The sequence below is a fragment of the Cavia porcellus genome, unplaced genomic scaffold (genome assembly GCF_034190915.1).
Source record: "Cavia porcellus strain 051 isolate PalLab524CR breed Dunkin Hartley unplaced genomic scaffold, mCavPor4.1 scaffold_1, whole genome shotgun sequence".
In the NCBI taxonomy this organism is placed as follows: domain Eukaryota; kingdom Metazoa; phylum Chordata; class Mammalia; order Rodentia; family Caviidae; genus Cavia; species Cavia porcellus.
In genome coordinates, this window is record NW_026947484.1 from 84884838 (window position 1) to 84910232 (window position 25395).

At 34.0% G+C, this 25395-nt stretch overlaps 1 protein-coding gene across 27 annotated transcripts in view; it reads right to left on the bottom strand.

Moving 5' to 3' along the window:
* The window catches only part of Ptprd (protein tyrosine phosphatase receptor type D), a 2079748-nt gene that overhangs the window by 991033 nt on the left and 1063320 nt on the right, over positions 1–25395 (bottom strand). For all 27 annotated transcript variants that reach the window (XM_063251000.1, XM_063251078.1, XM_063251071.1 and 24 more), the window contains one exon: positions 8633–8663. The gene's annotated coding sequence lies outside the window, so the exon portion shown is untranslated. The remainder of the gene's footprint in view (positions 1–8632; positions 8664–25395) is intronic.

Sequence of the window (25395 nt, forward strand, 5' to 3'; positions counted from 1 at the left end):
CTGACCTGATAGCTTGTCTCATACTCAACCAAAGAGGTGTGGCACTGAGGCAGTCTCCAAATCTTTTCAGTACCCCTAGAAATATCTGGTAGAAGAGCAAGAGTACATTTATATGCGGAGAAAATGACAGACTTGCTAGAGGTGAGACAGTGGTGAGATTCATGGAGATAATTTATTTATCTGAGAATAGTCATTCTGAAGACTCGGAGCACTGTATAACAATGATTACAGAAGAATTTGATTGTGTGTGGGGAATATTACAATAAAATGCATTTTATGCTAAGAAAGGTAAACATTTTTGTAATTTTCTAAAAGTTAAAACCTATGTGTATAAAGAAAATCACCAAATATTTTGATTATGTGCACTAATTAATTAGGACCTTTGAATGAAAAATAAAGGAAAGCAGGCGGTAGGTTATAGGTATGAGGCTGTGTGGACAGTGGGCTTTGATCTTTGAAATGTGGGAAATAAAGAGGAATTGAATGAAAGAATACCACGGGCTCCTGAACCCCAGCACCAGCAGATTCCCATAAGGTAAAAGGAGGAAAGAAACAATACTTTGTCCAATGTCTACAAACTCTAAGTTGAAGAAATTTGTGGCTTGGTAGAGCTACACTGAGAAATCACACAGGGCACTGTGGCAGTGTACTTAAGCTGTGCCACCAGATACTAAGGACTTTGGTGTAAGTCCAGGTGTTAGGGATGAGAGGGAATTTGTTTTCTTCATGGTATCCAGTGCTTCCAGACTTGCACTGACAGAGGCTGACCTCTGAATGATAATGGTGGAACAGTGATCATAGACCTGCTACTGTGATTTTAGAGTGTGTTTATGTGAAACCTATAAGTACTAAAGACAAAGCAGTGTTGAATGATTCTGGAGTTTCACTCAATCATAGACTTGTTATTTTCCTGGAATATGAAAAATCATAATTCAAGAAATTTATTTAAACAGTAAAGACTTGAATTTTCTTGGCTAAAACTGCCATAAGATCATAAATTAAACATTTTTATTCTTGTAATTATAGCTATTAGTTCAAAGAAGGTTTGTACCAGGTGTGCCACTATTGTGGGAAAAATATTTCAAAGCGGAAATGTCCATCAGGATCATTAGGAAGAGTAAATATTGACCAGACAAATATAGTATTATGTTTTACAGCTCATAGTATGAATTCTCAAGTTCTCTGTAACACTTGAGCAAATAACTCAATCTTTTCTGCCTTCGTGTTCTCACATGAGCCTTGCATAATAGCAGCTTCACTATAAGGTTGCTGTGAAGATTAAATTAGATAATATATGTTAAATGTGTAAAATAAAGATGACATGTACTAACATAGTTAACAATTGCTTTTATTGTGTTATTACTTTTTTATTGTGCTGTTAAAAATAACCCCTTGATCATATTTCCTAATAATTTATTTTTAATTGCAGTAAATTTTCAGTTCTATTTATTTTGTTTGCTTTATGTAAAATGATACATATTTACCACTGACAAACTCTTTAATATATTTCTATGAGTATTTATTGCAACGTTTTATTCATCAAGGTATTTCATAATATAGACTTTATTGTAAGATACACTGTAATGTTAAATACTGCTATAATAAACAAGACTATATTAAATGTGAAAATTGACTTTTAATCCCATTTTATTTTCAGAAATATAAAAATGTTAATAAAATGGGGACTAGTCAGAGAGTTTATGTTTATATGCCATCAGTTTTCTGATTTGCTATTTGGAATTAGCCACCAGATTGAATACTGTTACACATCATTAGTGTTTAGAAAAGAAGGAGTTTTATAGCCAGATTTCAAAGAGGCTAAATCAATTTTGATTTCAAAGTTATACTGAAAAATATGAAAAACTGTGTCATTTAGATGATAGTAATATGATTGCTGAAAATAAAAAATGAGAAATATATTATCTGGCTAGTAGGTAAAATGTACGATCTTCTGTAAATGACTATATCTGTCATGAGACTACCTAAAATTAGAAATTTCTAATTTTGCATGCACACGCCAAACTACGACTATTCTAGCAAATGAAAAATTTGCATATACGATTTTAATCAAAGGTAACTATTTGATTGCACAATTATCTGTTTTGCATACACAAAATTTTAATTCTGTACATGTCATTCTGTGTTTGTACGTGCACCCAATTATTTTGTTGGTGCAACTTTGAAATCCTCAATTGATGTATTAGGGCATCAGATCTCTTCCATTCACAGTGAGGTGGCTTCACTTTTTCTTAGCTAGTAAAACAGAATTCCCTGGGCGACCACAGGAAGTGGATCCTGCTAATACTTAGAACATAGGGAAATCTTTCTACAGTCCCAGTTTCTACTAAGAAAGCAAAAATGCATTTTTATTTTTTTCACATACAATTTTGTTGCTTTCTGCCTTTTTATTTGGAATTTATTTCAAAATGTACAGAACCTTTTGGTTCACAGGGAGAACCCTTGAGTGGCAATCACATTGAGATCACTCAATTTTCCACATTGTTAGTTCCTAAATGATGGAAGTAGACTGTTGATCCCTACTACTCTTAAGCAATAGAGAAAATTTAGAGCTGGTAAAAAGTACCAGATTTATAGTCCTAAAGACAGATGTTCTCTGCAGAGTTCCAGAAAAAAAAAAAAAATATATATATATATATATATAGGCTGAAAAGCAGTGAGGCAGATCTCTTTATTTCATTACCGTCTCTCTGGACCATCAGGAATCTCCTTGGCCCTCCGTGAGGGCGGTGAGGTAACTTGCTGACCTCAGTGATAAAGCTCTGGGTGAGTGGGAGGGCTGTTTTCTAGCTAAGTCATTATCACAGGTCCACTGGGACACAGCCTTTTTACAATCCAAAGTTATTCACGACCTACAATAACAGACTGCTCTGCATGAGAGATAGATCATTGGTAATAGCAGGTGTCTTTTGCCTCTGAATCTTTCAGACCAAGAGCCTTTCTGCGTGCTTTGAGGACAGGCCTGGAGTACCACACTGAGATAACTTTTGGTAATAGAGGTTGACATAAAATCATTATTGTGGCTACTGCTGTCCATCTGAATATGGGTGGGTACTTTAAAAAGGCAAATGATCTGAAGAGAAACCAGAGGGTACTTGTACAAATATGATTTTACATTACAGAAAGAAGGGAATAAATGAAGTGTCTGGATGTTCCTATCTTTCCCAGCATTGCCCTAACTCAAGGCAAATTTGTAATCGGACTAGGAAGGAATCCTTTCAAAGCCTCTGAATTTTGGAACTTTGAATTTGGGCATCTACCTAAATCTCAAATTTCAGTAACAAATTTTGTTGAGGGTACTTAGCTGACCCACTGTTACTGACATGGGTCTGTCAGCTCTGTTTCAGTCTCCCCAACACTGCTTTGTTTCAGTGTTTTCTTTTTATCAGTACGCCCGTCTCTTTGTTTTTTGACACCAAGCTTTGCTAAGTAACTAAATTGGCCTCACTGGGCTCCAGCTTGCAATCCTCTTGTCTCCCCCTCCCAGAGTGCTGGGATTATAGTGCAGACTACCAGGCCAAACTTCAGCATCCACTTGTAATTTCTTCAGAGAGAGAGTAGAGTGTAGCAATTAAAATGTTCTCGTTCAGCAGTATCTGGGAGGAAATGGTTCCAGAACTCGCTATGGACACTAAACTCCACAGGTGCTTACCTCTCTTATATCCAATACTATTACAATGCTATATATCCTACCTGCATTTTCCTGTGTGCTTTAAATCATCTCTAGACTATTCATAATGCCTAACAATGGAAATGTTATGTAAACAGTTCTACTATATTGTAGAGGAAATAATGAAAAGGAAAAAGTCCACCTGTTCAGTACTAATGCATTTTGTTTTTCTTGAATACACTGGAACATTTTGGCTGATACAGAGGGCTGACCATAGACTATAGGGACCCGAGACAAACATGTCTGACATAGTAGATGAATAGCCCATTTCCCCCAGGTAGTTTTGCCTTGTGTAGTGTGTTCCTATATTGATTCCAGGATTGGCCATTATATAATATTTGTTTTGTTTTGGTTTGGTTTGGCCTTCAGACAGGATCTCCCTATATAGTCTAGGCTGGTCTTGAACTCCTTGTATAGCCAAGGTTGGCTCAAACTCACACAGATTCTCCTGCCTCAGTCTCCTAAATCCTGGGATTACAGGTGTTATGGTTGATACACTGTGTCAGCTTGAAAGTTTAAACTGAAAGACTCAGCAGAGAGCTAGGGTTCTTACTTCGTAAATATCCTCATCCTTTGCAAGAGGAGGGCAAGGAGATTTTGTGAGAGCTACACCTGCCCTGGAGAGTGGGAGGTGGACTGTGCACAATATAAGGGAGGAAAAGAGGCTTGCTACCCCTGCTTTTGCTCTGGTTGCTTTTACTGTCTGCTGCCTTGAAGTGTTGCCCAGTGTCATGCAACCCTGATTTAGAGACATCTGATTATAGACTGAAACCATCAAAAACCATGAACTAAATAAAACTTTTTTCCTTCACCTTAGGTGTTGAGTATTTTGTTTCAGCGATAAGAGAATAGTAATCAAGAAAACAATTATATGCTACCATGCCCAAATGCCAGATCATTTATTTTGACAAATGGGCCTTTAGTAAGCATGATACAAGAAGAGGTATTTAAAGGACTTGTCCTTTACAGTATTCTTTAGAACTGAACTTCAAGGTATATGAATTCCCAGCTATTATGCTAGGGCATAATCCCCATGGAAAACTCTTAGAGAAGACTCACCATACAATATAACCTCAACACAGCTTCTAGTTAAATGTCATGTGAGTGACCCAAACAATCCCTATTACAACAGGACAGTTACCCCGTCAGCCCATCATGAAGGATAACAAGTGTTTGTATAAGAACTTGAGATTTAGGATAGTTTATTAAATAACAATAGTTGATACAACCTATGCCATTTTAGGCTCGATACTTATTTAGCTATGTGACCTAGGAGAGCTGTCTAACACATTTTTGACAGACCTATAATTCATATGTCTTGCTGCCAAGCAGCTCAAAATCCTTGGTGGCACTTACATGACTGTCCCATCAGGAGGACTCACCAGTAGTTCAAGCCGGAAGCCTGTTACATTTGCTTATTCTGTCTCCAGTTTTATAATATGGGCAATAATGTAGTACTTCACAGGTTGTGCAATGGATTAAATGAAATAATAAATGTGGAAATGTTAGCACAATGCCTGAGGCATACTAAGTACTACTGAATGAGGGTAGTTACCATGAATTTCATCATTTCACAATCATTACTATTTTGATAATTGCCAATTTTACTAGCACCAGTATCAACACTAACACTGCAATCATTGTCACCAGTGCCTTTCTCACAGCTAGAGTGCTAATTCCCTCAATTTCTGCTGCCATAAGGAAAATAAGTCTTTTTTACTGTGACGTTTCTTAAACATACATATACACAAAACTTTTTTCATTCTAATCAGTGATGATTAAAAATAATGTCAAATATAATGTTATTTAACTTAATTATAATGTAATGTGTTATATAATATATATTATATGTATATACTCCTTCATGTTATTTCATTAGATTATTACAGATTTGCTATGATTACTTAGAAGCAGATAAAATTGATCATATTTGAACCTATGTCTTCTTTCTCTAATGTTGAAGTATTTAAAGAAAATTTGTCCAAAAAACACAGGCCTTTATCTTTCACCAGATGCACAATTCAATAATAGAAGAGGTTTTATTCTCTTTAAAGTTCTATTCCTAGTACATTGCAAATGACACATACATAGAGGCTGCATGAGAAATGTTTGTTGAATATGTGAGATCAATTGACAGCTGATTGGCAGTTTAGTAGAGCATGGAATATAGAGCCAGACTGCTTGAGTTTAAATCTCAGCTATGTGAACTTGAAAAATTTAATAGTTCTGTGTGCAAGTTCCCTCATATGTAAAGGAAAATAATAGTAGCTGTTACTTAGAGATATGCAAATGCATATGGAACTCTCAGAATAGTACTGGCAACACAGAGCTCTTTGTTATCATTATTTCATTATTGTTACATCAAGTTCTGCTGATTCATAAAACTTTATATATAATTAACTTACAGAGGGATAATATATATGCATATTGAAAGGCCAGGAAGGATGGTGATTTGCAATCTGAATCAATGGCTTTCAAGTTCCATTCATGATTACCATAATCCAAGATGATAATTTAAACTCTGATCCCTGCTCAATCTACAGTCATTTTCTGTCTTTTGTATTTATAAAAATTGCACCAAAGAAATTGTGTTTGCACAATAAGGTTTGAGATGCACTGCAGATGAATGAATATTAACAATATAAGCTCAGGTCCATATTAATTAATTCAATATTGTGGTATAAATATTCTTTCATTGACCAGTGAATCTAGTCATGTGGATAGTTACTGATTCTACCCAATACTAACCATGTGCCATTTCAAAGTTTCCTCTTTTTTTGTGTGTGTTTCACCACCTTCCCTCATCAATAGTGAGACTCTGACCCTTCAAGAACACAAAGAGAAACTAATGAGGACTACAAACTCTTGCTATTAAAAGTGTGGTTCACAAGACAGCAATGCCAAAATCACACATCAGATTGGTAAACGTGCAGAACCTTGGTAACTAATATAAGTCTCTGAATCTCAATGGCCCTTCCTAACAGAAACATCAGGAGGTGAAATATTAAAATTTGGGTGTCATGCTTAATCCTGAGAGACTCTGATCTGTCTGTGTTACCCAGGTGCTGTAATTTTTCAACTCTACAAGTGACTCTGATATATACAATTTTGCTTAAGAAACATTCATGTAAAGAAAATTCTAGAACAGAACATTGCTTTTATAACTTTTATTTCCATAGTTTTCTTCAGGCTTCTATATGATTCCAGAATTTAGAAAGTCCTTTAGATTTCTGCATCCCAATGGAATAGACCTTTATCTTCACTATTTATGGTTAGTCTCCCACCTTGCCTACTCTAGTATCTATCCTGTTTTCTCACTAATCACTTTGACATGTGAGCCAGCCAGACAGTTAAACTACAGAGCATTCATAACGTACACAGGAATATCCTACAAAACAAAAACACTTTCCTACATTTTCAGGGCGAAAGTCAGATACTGTCAAACAGAGTGAAGATAACAGTATCTACTTGGTTAGGACTGTTCCATGACCCCTATTTTCTTCTTTTAAAATTTGCCTGTGGTGATATGATGGTGTGATTGCCTTTGAATAGACTGCAATATTAGGAAAATAAACTATTTAAATGAAGTATTCTATTTCATTCTACAATTATTTACTCAAAATGTTGGACTTCATAGTTTACTCTGGATTAGTAGGGCAATGTGTAGAAAAATAGATTTGGGGGACTACTCCAAACCAAGTCTTTTTTGTGTGACTTAACAAAAACAGCAATTTTGTCCTGGTCTTGTGACTGTTGTTTGCACAGTAGAAAAGACTTTAAAATCAGTTCAATCAAATACTTGAAAATTAATATCTTGAATGGAGTCACTTGGAAAGCTGGCAATGGGAGAGAATTAATTACACAAATTTTTGCTGTCATAGAGTTCACAGTGTTATCCTTAAGCCATTGGCTTTGACTTCATTTGAGAGCCAAATTGAGACTTTTGAGTCCTAATTCAGACTTCCTTCATAATCTGTCTTTTAACAAAATAGGCCAATTGTGGTTTGAGTGGTTTGAGTACTGATCTGGTAGTCTTTCTCCAATATTTGTCTTTCCTTGAATGACACTCCATATAGCACCCCACTCATTTGTCCTATTCTGTTTCTTACCCAAATTCCGTATGAATTTTTTACATCTCCAAGATTCTTGTTATCTCTCTTGTAACCAGCTACTACTTGGACCAACTCACATTTTACCAAGTATTGTATGTATACTGAAGAAAGGGATAAGATTATACAAGCACGCAGTTATTTACATTTTTTCCTTAGTGCAATTAAGAGAGAAAAATGCATCCCCCCCAATCTGTTTTGAACTATCGAGGAAGTAAAGTACAGAACAATCTTATATAAAGTCTTCTCTTTATAAATCTGGCAATAGGAAAACAATCCTTACAAATTCTAATTTTTCCAGTACTGTGAAAACACGGAGATATATTGGTTTTATTCCTCCAATATAACATAAAAGGACAGCAATTTGGCAAAAGTGGGTTGACTGCTAAACTCATTCAATTTAGTTCTCAATAGGCAATTGAGAGAAACTATGTAAATTAAAATATTTAGTCTTTTTCTTCCATTGTAAGATTAATAGAGAATCAAAAGACAGTTATTCATGCTGATAATTTTGGTTGTTTTACTACCAATGTACACACCATGTTACTTGTAACTCCTAAAACAATATCAAGATAGTACTTTTCTATTTGATTGGAATACTGTTAAAGTTTCAATAAGTGAATCTTATGTGAATATAAAAATATCTGTTGATAAAATATGGATGAAAACTAAAATTTTGATTTTAAATGAAACAGAAGAAAAATATTCTAAAATTCTAATACCTTCAGATAACTGATTCATCAAACTTAACCAACTTTAAAATGGGGAAAATAAATCTTTTGAAACTAAGAAAGAAAAGTGTTCCGCGAAGATTTAAAAAAGCAGAAAATCTTACCAGAGTTCTTCAGTTAATGGAGAGGCACCATCTAAAACAACAAAGATGCATTTTGGTATGGCAACCACAAAAATGACAAACACTTTCAGTTATCTTCAAACATGTTACAATTAAGAATCATATTTATTAAAAAATGAACAAGTGAATGAGATACTCTGATTCGCATCTGATGATATCAGATGAAAACATTGCATCACCATTTTATGATCTAAATAGATAACAGTTGTTTTTCATAATCATTTTTATGGTATACATGGCACATATATATTGTGCATAACTATTTCCTCCTGATAATTGTGTTTAAAAGGCAGCAGAATCATAGGTTGACCTAGATTGTACTCTTTGTCGTGCCATGAGCAAAATCTCAGCATATTCCATACTGATTACAGGAAAAGAAAAAAAACAGTATCATAGACTTAATAATTTTAGAACAAGCGAGGAGAAAGAAACTCTCATGTCAAATTGCATTGTATCATGACTGTGGTTAACATTTTATTGAGTATTCCAAAGAGCTAATATAGAAGATTATTGGAAGAAAAATATTTGATGTAATAGACATGCTAAATACCTTGACTTGATTAGGACAAATATGTACAAATATTACATCATTGAATTATACATCAATCATATTTAAGTGCAATTAGTATGCATCAATTAAGAACAAACCATAAGGAAAGAAAGCAAATTTAAAAAAAAAACAAAAAAACAAAGAAACAAACAAGCAAAAACTATAGAGGTTTTTGTGACCCCGGAGATGTTAGCAGGAATGTAAGTGTGAAGTTACTCCAAATGAAGTGATTTATGAATAGTACATGTTTGGAACCTATAGAATATTTCTCTTAAAAGATTTCTTAGGAATTTTCAGATGCAAATTTATTCAAATAGCATATTAGCTCTCTAGTCCTCCATATCCAATTCCTTTATTTCCCATAAAAGATCTATTGTCTATAAAATAACTTTGATATTAGAATGCAGGGACAGAATACTAAGTTGGATAGCTTCCTAGTATTATATGATTTATTTGAAAATAGTGAAGAATAAACATGTAATGCTGTTCATCTATCTATCTGTTATCTATCTCTCTGTGACAATTATACAGGTGGTAGGAATGAACTAGTTGTTTTTGTATTTACCTGAACAAACAATCATACAAAACTATTTGCATTGAACTTCCTAAGTATTCCAACACTATCAGAATTCTTACATGCATATATAATACATGTCATATGTCTCTGTCACACAAACAGGAACATAGAGAATTATGTACACAGGTAATTAGAGGAATTCTCCTCTTTTCTGATTGCATCAGACTTGTCTTTCCATTGGCATTTTCTTTTCCTCTTATCAAGATTTTAGTGCTGAGTTCTCATATAATTTGCAAGTGAGTCACAGCTTAGACTGAAGAGGCAAAAGGCAAGTGGCAGGGATAAAAGTAGCTGAGATTGAAGCGAATTGGTGATGGAGTTTCACTACATATAATTCACACATAAGGCTGAACCCAAAGCACATAACAGATTTACTTTGTAAAACAAGAAGGCCAGCATCAATAGTTAAGTCCTATTTCATTTTTGTTCTGATAAATGATTCTTACTTCAATCATAATTACTTGTGTTCACTTTATTTTCTTAAAAAGAATAAAAGGAAAAATGTAAAGTTGGTCCAGTTTTATCGAAAATATGTATGGCATTGTAAACCAATAGCAAATAATCTTACTGATACATATATATATATATATATATATATATATATATATATATATATCGTATAGAATATATATAATATAAAATATAATAAATGTTTTTAAAAAAGCAAAATTGGAAAAATACACACTCAAGAAATCTCTGCTTTTTTTGGAGGAAAAAAAAGTGGAAATGAATGATGCACATTTGTGACATTTTGGTTTTCTGACACCTTTATTGGTCTCATCAAAGAAGACTGCAGTGACACACTCTCTCTGGAAGGTTTCTCAAGAAGGTCTTAGACTTGATTTTATACTCTATAAGGAGAAAAAAAATCAAGTGAGGACTTAAAAAATCTGGTGGATGTATGGGGATTACATACACATTAGGCCCTGGAGGCAGGAGCTCAAATTCATATCTATAAAACATATGAGGGAATCTTATGGGCAAGTCAGTAGGACTGGCTCTTTCTAGTGTATGAAAAATACCAAACATAGCACCAAACACAGACTATGAGAAAAGTATATTTAAAATTATTTAAAATAAAAGATTTCTAAAAACCATATGAAAGAAATAAAACTCTACAAAAATAACGAGAGTTTTCAAACAGTACTGATTATAATATTTAGAAATAACATAATAACTGAAATTATGAGAATCAACAGACACAATAAACACCAATATTACTCATGGAGAGACAGAGTACAGAAAATAACTTTATGTTGCCCAAGAAACAAAGAAAAAATGAAAGGACAAAGTAGTGTGAGGTGCTTTAACAGAAGAAAGAAAAGGAATTCGAGAAATCTTAACAGAGAAATATGTAGCTAAGGTACTTCACACACTGCTGTATGATTTGGTTTATACCTCTGTCCCTTTCTCTCTTTTTCCCTCCCTGCTAGTCTTCCAGCTTCCAGAAAGCTAAACATACCTCAAACAAAATTGATACAATTAAATACTGCTCACATACAAAGAAATAAATGTAATGTCAAATACACCTATGAAACAAATATGCATTTAAAAAGCGACAAATGGACTGAGAGCCAATGTTCTTAAAAGGGAAATAGATGCTTTAAGACCCAAGACTCGTAACTCAAAAGTGCTAATAGAAAATGACTGTTATTTCAGTAGCCTTTACTCATCCTTGAATTATTTATAAAGATACTATTTGAGATAATTTTAAATAAAAACCACAATTTTACTATGATCTCTACTTTTATTAAGGGAAATTGAAGGATATAACTTAGCAAAAAAGGAAATTATAAGGATATAATTCAGGAAAAAAATAAACTGAACTCAGAAAGAAAATGATATGTATAAGAGAATGATAAATAATTATTGAATTAGATAAGTAAATCCAGAAACGCTAACTAAAAAATGGTATAGTACATTTATCCCAGAAATTGAAAACACTGAATACTTATACAATGCCAAACATGGGCAGAAAAGTTGTAATTAAAGTGTTCTGACATTCATATATTATTTGAGAGAAGGGTAAGATATTTCTTAGCTGTCTTTTTGAGACAGGATCTCACTATGCAGTTCAAGCTGGCCTTGGGCTCACTTTGTAGCCCAGGTTGATCTTGAACTTGCAAACGATTCTCTTGCCTCAGTCTCCTGAGTGTTGGGATTAAAAGAGTGTGCCACCATGCCCAGCCTTTAACTTCATATGTTGTTAATTGAAATATTATCATTATCACTTAGAGGCAAACACAAAAGTAGAAAAATAGAAAGCATAATATAAAAGGGACCAAGCGATGAGAGGGAGTTATAAAAAGAATTAAGATGTATTATATGTATGTATCAACTCTCTACAAGAATGAAAATATAATGTACTGCAAATATGTAATAATAATGATGAAACTGAAAAAAGGAAGAAAAACTAAAAAAAATGAAAGAAATAGTATGCATAGAAACAAATAAATTAAAAATATGTGTAAAATAATTAATACATTAAGAAGATAGATAACCACAATAAATGCTGTTATTGTTCCTGATACTCTTTCCTCTTCCTCCCAGGATTGCATGAACCTTCCTAAACCTCTCATTTTATCATCAGTAGTATTAACCTGTTTTCCTACCAGTCTCTGAAAAATGTCTCAAAAATCTTCCTCTGTCCAAAGTTTTTAAAAATAAGAGAAGTTAATCCATAATTTCCTAAGGGCTTTACTACTTGTAAAGTATTTGGGAAAGTAAAGCAATATTTTAAAGTAAGGAAGAAGTTCTTAATTTTAATTGGTGCAACTGAATTGTAGTCTTAAAATTTAAAGTCTCAAATCCAGAGGTCACACCCCACCCACAGTCCCAAAGAAACAGTTGAACACCAGACATGTTCAATAATATTCAGTGTATTTCTTGTGTTAAGAATTTAAAGCTTTTAGATTTTTGGTTTTGTATTCTCTTTTCCCTACTCTTCATCTTAGATTTTGACAAACTCCAAACACTTTCATAAAAAGTGTCTATCCTTGTTCCTTGCTCCATCTATTAAAAAAAAATCTAACCTTGTTAGTCATCCAAAGACTCTACAAACAGTACACAAGCAAATAAAATCATGAATTAAAAGGAGTAAGGAGTAAGAATAAGTTCATTATTTATTCTTAAATCATTCATTGAACAAACATTTTTATCATGTATTAAAGCAGTATTTTATCATCTGCTCTGTCTCATTTGATATCTTAGCACTGAGGATACAGGGGAAGCCATACGCACATCTCTTCCATATTTTGTGTCATGGAGAAGGAAAAGGGCCTAAAAGATCGTAAGCAACTAAACAAGCCAATGAAATCATTTTAGACAATTAGTTAAGAAAATGAAACAGGTGATGTGAATCAGATTGAATTAAATTGAATGGCTGGCCAGAAAAATATGGAAGCCAGGCATACAATATCAGAGGACAGGATTGGAGATATGAAGAAAACTGAGCAAAAACGAAGGGCTATGTGAACTTGTTATATTCAAGGCACAGAAAAAAAGAAAGTCAATGTGACCAAAGTCTAGTGAGCAGAAAAGAAGTGGTATAAGGTACAGAAGGACACTGGGGCAGATTACAGATTGCAGAGTAGACCACGGCCAAGGAGTCTGGATGACAGTCCAAGGTGATTCACTAAGGGTTTTAAGCAATAGAGAAATTATCTGATTATGTCTCATACATGCCTAAAGATACCCTGTACAAAATGGAAACCCAGAAGGAAAAGAGTTGTGAAGTTAGTTTGGCATAGTTCATGACAAGAGCCAGTGGTATTTTGAAGCAAAGCGAATCAGAGAAAACTAGGAACGTCTCTAACATAGCCAGCTGAGGTAATGTACACCTGCTCTGAGGGAAACAGGAGTGTCAGAAGTTCATTTCTTGCATGGACAACTTAACAAGACCTTGTCACAAAATTTTTTAAAAAGTTAATAAGTAAATAAAAATGAGCTGGGGTACAGCACTCCTCAGTACTGTGAAAATAAAATCTCTGGAATATATTTTGGAAGTAGATTGATAGGAATTATTTTTGGATTGGCTGGATGTGAGTAGTGAATGACAGAAAATTATAAATGACAATTGCAGGCTTTGGATTTAATTAAGGGTGATGTTAGTGCTATGTGTTGAGACGGCGAGGACTGGGAAGAAAGAAGTACAGGTTCATCTTGTGTGCCAGCTATGTTGGTTCAACTTTAGACACAACAGTAGGTTGGGATGCTTTTCAATTTTGTGAATACAAATTTCAAGAAGGAAGTTGGTTGTGAAATCTGCAGTTCAGTGGAACAGTTAGGATAAATACTGGGGATTCTTACCACAAAGGTCTAATTTTGGATATGGGAATGGGAACAAGATTGGAGGCTTTTGGCTATAGATTCAGCCATTCAACATTAAGATTTATAAGGGAAAACAAACTGCAGTCCAGTTATATGGGGGCTTAGCAAATTGGGGATATTTCATTTAATGTCTGTCTACTCCCGACTTTTTTGCCACACTTCTTAGTAAGTCTCTAATGAACAAATTTGACTGGCTAATATTTGGAGCCATTAAGATTACCTTTCTTTCTCTATCATTTCTAGATTCATAATGACATCTAGTCAAGTTTACCAGTTTGAGCCATTGATTTATTGTTCAGACAGGAAGCATTTCTTAGAGCAATCCCTTGCTTTCTTTGCCTCCCAATTCTTTTCAGAATCTAAAACCCACAGAATAATTTGTAAGAACAAATGACATCATATTATTTTCCCTGAATTTTGTACTTGAGGAAAAGTCTACATAACCAATGCACAATGCATTTGAAGCTTAGCATTGTCCTAATTACTTGCTTTGATACGATTCTGCAAGTTTTAACTGAACAAGGAAACCTGCAACAGTTTCTTGATTAACGTGATGGGTTATCAGTCAGCATAGAAGTGCTAGGTACTTCAGCACAGTAAAACAGCAGATAGAAGTAAAGAAAATTATTAGAGTCTCAGTTCTTAACAAAGTAAGAATATATAGATAATGGCACTTAAAACACTTCATAGGCAATATTCTGCATTGTAGCATATGCTTCGTAACAATAGGCTGGGTAAAGTCCTTCAATTTCAATTAATAAAATTGTTAATTCAAGATCTGTGTGTCAGCAAAGTTATAGTTTGGATCTGTGCAGTGTTAGTCTATGCTTTATTAGGACAGAATAAAGCAATTAACGAAAGCATAGTCTCTAAAAGCTGCTACTGTGAATGGTGCAAAATTGAATTTTTAGCATGTTTACATATAGGGAAATAGTTTGACACATTATTTCCCTTATATTCATTATTGGTTCCCTTTAGATTTTTTTTTTTTTTACAACTCTGAAAGCCTTTGGAAATCATATTGATGTCTGTCCTTTGGCTTTTCTCTTTTGGAGATAATTTGCAATTTGTCAATACATTTTAAACACTCCAGCTTCGCATATTTTTTGAATGTTTAATCTCTGACCTAAAAATTAGCAAACTTTCCATTATATTTGGTCATTATTTTCATTGTATGTTAAATTGTACTATTTGGATAACCTTAGATTGGAATACAAAAGGTTAATATGGACTTTACCTTTGTACTCTCTTTTGAGTGACAAAATATGTTGAACAATGAAACAAAAAATGATTTCAATAAAAATATCTACTTAAGAACACAGATATTAGGGGCTAGGGCTATAGCTCAACAGCCCCGTATTACCTGGCAAGCTCGAGGCCCTAAGTTTGATTCCCGGTACCAAAATAAGTATATAAATAAATAAACAAACACACAGATACTTTTTAAAACATATTAAAAATACTGCCTGAAAATCATTGTTAAATAAAAGATAGGTACCAATTATTGTTTAGATCAAGCTTTTGTTTGTGGTTAGGGACACCAAAATCTGTCTTTACACATCCAATTAGAAGAGTTAAAACTTTTAACTTGAGTAAAACATGGTTTTGGTTTTGGACAATGAAGTTAATTCATTGACTCAATAGAGATGATAGATGAGAGGAGATAACTATGTAGTTAAACCGTTAGCCTAAGTAAAGAGCTCTCCCTCATTTGTACCTTCTTATGACTATCATATTTCTCTTATATTATTAACTTACTTTTCCAAAGGAAATCAGTCTTTTTTCTTTCTTCACAATTCCAAAGTGGCAGGATAAGGGTAATAATGTGATATATTTGTAAGTTTTAATCCCACTCATAGAAGCAAGGGGATTACACCAAGTCTCTGCAGGTATAAAGTAAAAATCAAAGGTGGGATATTTGAGATTTTATTTTCTGATGGTGCTCTGGGGATTGGACCTCACACATGCTAGGCGAGCATTCTACAATAGAACTATATCCTCAGCCCTTCAATGAACAAGTTTGTATAGATTATTTTGAAGAACAGCAATCTTGAAAACATACCAGATACAAACATTTCTACCCTAGCTCCACCTCCCTTAACTTGTATCTCATAAAATTTGGGTTAAATTTAATGAAAAATGTATGAGGCAGAAGTTCAAAATATATACTAGAAGTAGATTTTAATTTTTGCTGACATTATAAGCAGAGAATGGCAAATTACTTCCAAGAAGAACTACCTTAAATTGGGGCTAAAGTGGTTAAATTTTAAAATATCGAATCCATAAATTCATGTGTAGAAACCAGGATAATAACTTTGATAATGGAGAAAAGAAACACACAGGCAATTTATGGACTTATAATACTGGGTGAACCATTGTTGGTGCTTCTCAAGTTTTGGTTGGTGTTTTTGTTTTGTTTGAAGTTTTGACTGCAAAGGAAATAATTATTGTACAAATTAGGTATCTCTTTCTTAAAAGTTTGCATCAGCTGGGGACTGCATTTAACTGAACTAATAAAGCCTAAAAAAAAAAAAAAAACACCATTTGGAGAGTAATTTGAGAGTCACAAGTATGAGAAACAATTTTTCCAAACTCATGTAACTCTTTTATATTTTCAAATGTGCATTCTGTGTTTACAAATGTGTTTTTATTGAGGTTCCAACCTGGATTACTTGTTTGTTCACAGTCCTAGAACATCATAATAAAAAATGGAAATTTAACATCACTCTCAATAATAAGATTCATTACAATTAAGAAAACAAAGGAACAATTTTCATCAGCTTTCACTTATCTTAAGAAATGTGATAAAGTTTTTTTAATTTGACATATTAAGAGGTATTATATTAAGGAAGTAGAGAACTTAGCAAAATTTAGTTTAAAAATATCACTAAATTTACCAGGATTTTGTGGGGGTTTTGTCAACTTTAATTTTTATTAGTATGTGTTTGCCATAAATGATTACATTTCTTGTAAGAAGTTGTACATCTACAATTGTGTTTTCATCCCATTTCCTCACCCATCTTTCCCCTTGGTCCTTTTCTTTTTAGCAAAAGATATATCTCCCTATTTCCTAGTATCTATTGGAATAAAGAAAGTGTGGTATTTCCATTAGTTTTGTTGTTGTTGTTGTTATTATTTTCCCTTCTTTAAAATGGGATAGTTGTAAAAATTAAAGAAAATAATGAACTCAAAATATCACTTACGCTGCCACTCTCACAGTGAGTTCTCTATTTTCTTTCCCTTTTCACATTAGTTTCAAATACTTTCTGTCAAGTGATAGAAATTGTCCTATTTTGTCATGTTGTCTAACTTGATAGAAGGATTGCAAATATACAGGGGCCTTTTAAATCAATACTTATCAAGAAAATAGGAGAGTGTAATTTAACCAAAATCAGACAATTATTAAAATTTATCTAAAATTTGTTTATACTTTCCTCCAGATTATTCCTATTTTACAGATACAATTATTCTTAATTTTACATTCTGATTTTAATGTAAAGATATATATATGTAGATAAACTGAGCTTATATGTAATCTCACTATTTTTATAATCTACCTGCAATTATATTTTATGCATCTGTCACTTCTACCACAAATATAGTATCTTCATTAATGTCCAATAGCATTTTAAAATTATTGTTATCATTTATTTTATTAAATTTGAGTAATTTTCTAATGTGCTTAAATGTTTCACTAATATTTGAAATTCTTGAGCTTTTACAAATTTCAAGTTTTCTCTTGGCCTCTTCTTACAAATATGAGATGGTTCTCATATTGAAATTCCCTACCACTTCAAATGTGCAACAGTATTAGTTAAGTATACCTTTTAAAAAGCCAAAAATGCCTCATCAAATAAATTCAGGATCAGCATCACTGGGGAGGAAATAGAAGCAGCTTAAAAAGATCTCAGTGGGGCCTCTCCTGTCACTCTGAACAAATAAAACTTCTGCAAGAAGAAGAAAAATCTTCAGTATAGTCAAGTAAATAATATAAAAATTTCAAGCCAAAGGGGTAAAGGAAGACATCATAAGGAAGAATTGGCAGCTCCAAGCAGCAGAAAAGTTTACATCCTCCAAATAATAGAGAAGCCCAGGAGTGATTTGTTTCAAATCCTAACAGAGTGTGAGGGGAACACATTTTCAAATTTACTGGATGACTGGATCTCAAAACTTTTATTATATATATATAAACTTGTATTTCAAATAAAATATTTTCTAAGGTTTCATTTTTTTTTTTTTTTTTTTTTACTATACCCTATACAGTTCAAATAAAGACAAAAAATACTTTCCTCTAGTCCTGGTCCAAACATGTTATCTAAAAATATATGAATGAATAAGACATAATATGTTCACTGCCATCTTTTACTGTGTATAAGAGAAAAACATGAACCTCATTTAAAAAATATGTAGTGAAGTACATTTTTAAGTTAATAGAGCACAATGAAAAGTTTGGCTAGTTTCACTGGGGGGACTTACACAAATTCGATAAATGTTAGATTTCTTTAAAGACACAGTCAGTTGTTTAGATAAATGAAGTGAGCTCCTTGATCAGAGGTTACTGGCATAAATCAATACACTGCAATATGCATTCAGTTCATATTGTATTTCAGTAAAAGGTGCTTGAAATTCAGTACACAGCTTTGCTATAAATCATGAACAGAAATTATATTAAAAGAAAGTTAGTTCTATGATTTGAACTAAAAAATCAATGGAACTCTCTAGCAAGGATAAAATAAAATACTTTTAGACATCTATCAAGAGAAAGATGGTTTTAATCATTGCCAGTCATGTTTAATATATTTGTTTCCTACGTCTAGTTTAAGTTAGAGCCTGTTAGCATCACTTGATCCCCACAGACAACCTTTTAAATGCACAAACATGTACACTGGGAAGAAACCCAACCCATGTGATCTTCGTTATAAATAAACAAGAAGAAAATCCAGATAGCCAGAAAGTAATGAATTTCTTGACTTACTAAGGTAGCAAGGAAAGTATTTGACAGTATGGGAAAAAGACTTTCAGAAAGGGAGTTGTAGGCATTATTATTTGGGGAAGACACCATAAAAATGTGATTCTGGTTAACTGAAGTTGTAGTTTAGTCTGGTATTACGTATATACTCAGTATAGGTTTAAAAATTCACATTTATTATTGTACATTAAAGATATTAGCATACATCATAGACTCCCAACATGCTTGCTCACAAACACATGCATGTCTGTCTACACCCAAGAAGCAGGCAGCAGAGTTTTGCAATCACAGTTACAAGCAGAAGCTGCTGTGTCTGATAAATTGAGCGATGTTCAGTGACCTAAATTGGGGCTTAGAATAAGTGGGTGCAGGCATGCATTCATCAAAGGAAAATAGGCCAAATATATGTTTATCCTTTATTCCATCACAGCTGCAGAGCCTCTTTTGGTGAGTGTGTGTGTGTGTGTGTGTGTGTGTGTGTGTGTGCGTGCGCTCATGACTATAAAAATAAATATGCCATTAGCCTGAAAAACAAATGAACCATAAGTCGGGTTTCCATCAAAATAGACATGAAATGGATTAAATATTAAACCCCGGACTGGGACATACTTTGTGTCCCTTTTCAATTTGCAGCACTACATCAGGATACACAATATATTCCCGAGGAGGCACGACATTGCCCTTCCTTTTCATGATAAGTAAGGCAAGGGTGAGAACAAAGACTTTTGTCTCAGAGAAATGCGCTTTCTAACATTACCACCTAAATATTAAATACATCTTAAGCTAGAAAGATATGTTACTTTCTTAGGAATTCTATGTCTATGTGCAGAAATGATGCCTGAAAATATCATCATCAAAATCCATAACTGTAAAACAGCCAAATTATTATTTTTTCTTTAAATCAGAGTACGATATAATTCAGTGCGACTCACTACACAGACATCATTGAAATCATTAAATCTGAAGTGGAAATAGGCTTTTGTTAACAGTTCCAAAATGTGAGTTCAATTGTCATATGTTACACAGTTGAAAGAAGGTTTCTGCCCTCAGATATCTGAGGAAAGACCTTGAACAGGTAACTTCCATTACACTTGGTGGCAAATAGGGGCGAGCCCAAGAGCTAGATACCCTTTATGCCAAGCAAAGAATTCGTGACAACACCAAGAATCTCAATACTTTACGGGAAAGCAATCTCTAAAGAATTAAACACCAGTGTTTGGAAAGGTTGCCTGTGCAAAGGAAGAAAATACCAGATTTATAATGATCTCAGGGCAGCGGAGAGAAATGGGCAAATACGTTCATTTAAGGAAACACTGCCATTGTGCAGGGAAGAAGCTGAAGGTGGGAAGCTCAGTGAACTCTCCTAGAGCCAGGAAAACAGACGGAATCTTCTGAGGACAGCTCAAAGGCTCGCTCTGCTGTGTCCATGAGTCTCATCAAGAGTAGACAAAAGGAAAAATGATATGCACAACTATAAGATGTAGCTCAATTTGTATCACACATCACATACATGTCAGGAGTGCTTTTTAAAACCAGAATTAGCTAGAGATCCATTTTTGTATTTTAATAATCATGCCTTATTTTAAACTATAGCACATTTCTTCTTTTCTAAAGCTGATTTTGTGATGATAAGCATCAGGGAGCACCACCTGGTGTCTGCTACATGTGGGCCCATCGCTGAGAAGTCTCCATGAGCCTCTCAGTAACTTTCTTTCTTTTCTGCCACCCTGTGCCATTTGTAATCAGTATATCTGTCTATTCCCTTCTTCACTCATCTTCCTTCTCATTTCTCTCCATCACTTTGCCTATCTCTGGTGAAGGCCTTTATCGCATTCTAGTCACTGTAAGAACATGTTTAGCCTTGGTACTATAACAGCTCCTCCCTCTGCTCCAATTCTTCTTCCACCACCATCTTAGAAAGATTTTTCTATTTTCAAAAGCTCACACAGATTTCTTTGCTTCCATGTGCCTTCCACCAGAAGAATATATATCTTTTGATAAATAATTTTGGTTTCAGAGAAGATAAACTCACAAGTCAATGGATTCTGACTTAAATTACAATATCTTAGCAATTTCTGGAAACACTTTTGGATCTTTATAAAAGACTTCTGAACACAGTGTCTTAAAACACAGGCAGGAACACAATTAAGGGTTTTTTTCTTCAAGCAGTAAGATAAGCCGATGGCTAGAGTTTTGGCGGTGAGAATGCAGTCCATCATGTTATATCAAATGCATTGAACTCCTCTACCTTAATGTAGATATTAACTCTATAATAACCATTTGTGATGATGAAGTTAACTTTGAGTAAACAAGTTGTGAAATACTTGAAGCATTTCATTTTAAATTATGCTTCCTCACTTAATTGGTTACTAATTAAAAAGAGATGATTTACAAAAATAAAACTAGGTTGCATGTTATAGTGGACCATGTTGTCAGAATTTTAGTTATTGAAGACTTATTCATCACTACCTGAAAAAAAAAAAACTAAAAAAATAGAAATTAATTCAAATAAAAACTCTTGGCCATAGAGGTCATATTCCCTCTTTATCAACTGAATTTGTGTTAAAATCTTCATTGCCAATTTTCAGCATTATAACCTTGTAGTGAATTTCTTTAAGCTCTGATTTCTTCTTTGCGGCTATGAAAGAAAATGAAATCTGCCTCTGAAGAATGAATTAGATTACATTTTTTAAGTTGTAAGCACATTGTCTGGCACATGGAAGTATTTTAATAAGTGATAGGTTTTATTATATTTCACGGAGTTTATCCTTTAAAAGAAATACACTAATCACCGCTATTCATGTAAATTTGGACTTCAGGAGACAAATCCACATTTATGAAGAGGAAAGAAAGAATTTCTAGGAAAATAGAAGAATTTTCCCTTGTAACACTCTTTTATTGTCTCATTTAGAAATGTATACTGCTTAGCTCAATTGAGAATTCACCTTCTATTATTTAAAACAATGTCTGATTGGATTCAAACTATCTTCCAACATTCACTCAAAGGACAATCCAAACTCTTCAATTATCTTTTTTCACATACATCTCAAAAGGTATTTTGAGTGCTTGAAAGGCCATAATTCTTTTGACTGAAAGTTTTGAATTCCATCTGATGAAGTTATTATACTTTGTGGAATAGCACCATGTCACAGAAACAATAGCTTAAATTAACCTCTCACTGCCTTCAGTCAGGTTCTTTCTCTTCCTTCATAAAAGTTAATTTAATGCTTTTGAAAGAAGCGAGATTGGCAGGGATGGAGAATTAAGGTCTTTACGTCACAAAATAGGTACTGACTAGGATAAGTGATAATATTCTTAAAATTGTTGGCTACAGAATCCCAAACACATTTAAGGAAGGTCTACCTTAAGGGAGGGGTGATAATTGAGTCTTTCTGGAATATTCAGTCTGTGGAATCATCTTAGGGGTAATAATCAGAGCTATTCAACATGATATTCATTTTTAATTTAAAAAAAAATCATTGATTCTCATGTACATTTTGTGGTAGAGACTGAAGCAGCCATGTCATATTATATGCAGGAAAGATTTTTGTACAAAGTACTGCCGAAAACTTCAAAATGTGCAACTCCAGTCTAAAACCATTCTTTAAAGTGAATATTTCTTAGGGAACTATCCAGTTTTCATTTTTCCTTTGAGGCACTGGGACTAAGACAGGAATTAGCTCTCCATCCATGAAGCTAATGGGAAAGAGATCTGAAATAATAATAGCAATGACAACGCATCCAGGGCTGACATCATAGTCATTTAATTTGTACAAGCGCACAGGGCTCTGCCTTTCTTTGCTGTTACCTTCATAAAATTCTTAGTAAGTTTTTTTCTTTAGTGCAAAGACTACATGTCAATTTCGTTGTGGAATCCGCAAATTATATAGCCAGACTTGTTTAGATAACAGGAATGCTGTGAAAGAACCAAAACCTAGTAGTGAGACAGACAAAAGAAGGTTCATGAATCTCAAAACTAATTCTTATGGCACAAAAAGAAAATCTTTCTAAGGATTTGATTTAAGATACAAGAGTTATAGTACTTCTTAAATTAGTGGCTCACTCTAGCTTTGGACAAGGGATTGGACTAATTTGACCAAATGCAACTGTTATAATACTTGTTCTGTGCAAGAACCCAGATAACTGTTTAAGGATTTGTAGACAGAATTCTTGTCCAGTACATTTGATGAGAAAGAGTACTCAGGTAGCTATCAATGTGCTCTTAGGACAGGTGATCCAGAAGATGAAGAATATATATACATGTAAGAAAAGTATTTTTTTAAGAATTTTATTTTAAAGAGATTAAAACCAAATGAAATGAAACAGAATAAAGCCAATCAAAACAAAACAATGAGCGTGACACAGGACTTCAAAGCAAGATAATAGTAAATAAATAATGGCGGCCATAAGGCCTCTTGTTATCTTCAAAATTGCTGCCCATACCTTCAGACAAAATAAGTCAAACAAAACAGAATAGAGTAAAACCAAACAAGACAGAACAATGAAAACAATACAGGGCTTCAAAGTAAGATAACAGGAAATTAATAACAGCTACCACTTTTCTTTTTTAAAGATTTCTTCCCCTTCCCCTTTCACAATATCTATTAAACATTTTGGACCCCACTAACGCCTTGGTTATTTTATACTAGAGAGACAATACAATGTTCACCCATGTGAGTGTGAACCACTTCACCCATGAAATGATCTCAAGTTGTACCCATTTACCTACAAGAGCCTCACGGTTATCCTTGTTTATAGCTAAGTACCTTTCCATTGTATAAAAATTCCATATAGTTCTTACACACTCTGTGATTGATGGGCAAGCCACTCTTGCTTTTTTCTGGGTCTTCATCACATGGGACATTGTCTTGTCTCCTCCAAACTTCAGTTCATAAATTTTCTTTCAAGTCAAAGGCATTTCTTGTATACAATGTTTTGATGGATCTTCTCTTGTGATCCATTCTCCCTGTTTTTCTTTTTATTGGTGATTTCAGGCCATCTACATTAATGGTTACGACTGACATGCACTGGCTCATCTCTGCCATGCTATCTTCCTGTTGGTCCCCCTCTTCTCACCTACATTCAATCACCTGCCTTGCTCAGTAATTCTCTTTTGCTACTATTCCTGGAAGCATGGACATCTTTATTTCTCTAGAACATTCTTCAGCACTTTGTAGGGTTGGTTTGCTGGTCATGAATTCCTTCACCTGTTCTTTATCATGGAAGTATCTTATTTCTTCATCAGTTCTGAAAAGATAGTTTTGCAGGGTACATCATTCTGGGTTGGAAGTTGTTTTCTTTTAACATTCTGTCTTATTGAACCATTTCAAACTCTTCTTGACTTCATGGTTTGTGGTGAGAAGTCTGCCATGATTCTGATGGCTTTTTCTTTACAGGTGATCAGAACTCACTGTCTTTCAGTTGGCCAGCCCTCCAGGATGTAACAAAGAGAAGCATATTAAGGAAACCTAAGGTTTCAATACCAGGGTAAACAGAAAAGCCTAGAGTGGAGGTGAAGGGAGTGGAAGGAGGACTTCTTCTCCAGGGAAGAAACAGTATTATGAAAGGCTTAGAAGAGAAAAGCAGAGTGCCTTTAACTGTAACAATGGTAAACATAAGCTTAATTACCAAAGAGAATAGATGTGGGGGAATGCCCCAAATAAAGAAGGCTCCATACAGTCTTACATCCCGCTTTTCTCACCTTCACCTAACGAACTTTCAAGTCTGATTTTGTGTTCTAAATCTCTCATTTGCTCTGCTTTGATTTTAGTTGCAGCTACCTCCATCTCGTTTCTGAGAGTCTCGGCTGCCATCCTGCCTCCAACCCAGCGTCTTTTCCAGGTCAGGTCTTTCTGAAATCAGAAGGCGTGTTCTAATATTGAACTCTAGTATGATCAGGGATGGCCTTGGCATGACAATCCGGGGCAATGTTGAGAAAGGATGTCTTCATTCTGCAATTGGGCAGAAAAATATTTGAACTCTAGCTCTCCTGCTTAATTGTGATGCAACTTTGAGTATCTTAGCCTCTCTGATTCTCAGATTCCTCACGGGAGTTCTCTTGATTAAATAAAATGTGTATGAGGAGCTGACATTGCCTGGTTAACACAGAAAGCACTGAGTAAATATTACTACAATCAGCATAGGGTTGAACTTCCTTATATAGCTGTTCTGTTTCTTCTCTAATGACATTCTGTGGTTTGGTTCTTGTTGGCATTTTGTGTTTGTTTTATTTTTCTGTACTTCCACAACACTCAGCCACATGACACCTTCTCCCTTTCTGCTTTCACATGCATGTCTTCTTATCGGAATGTTTCTATTCC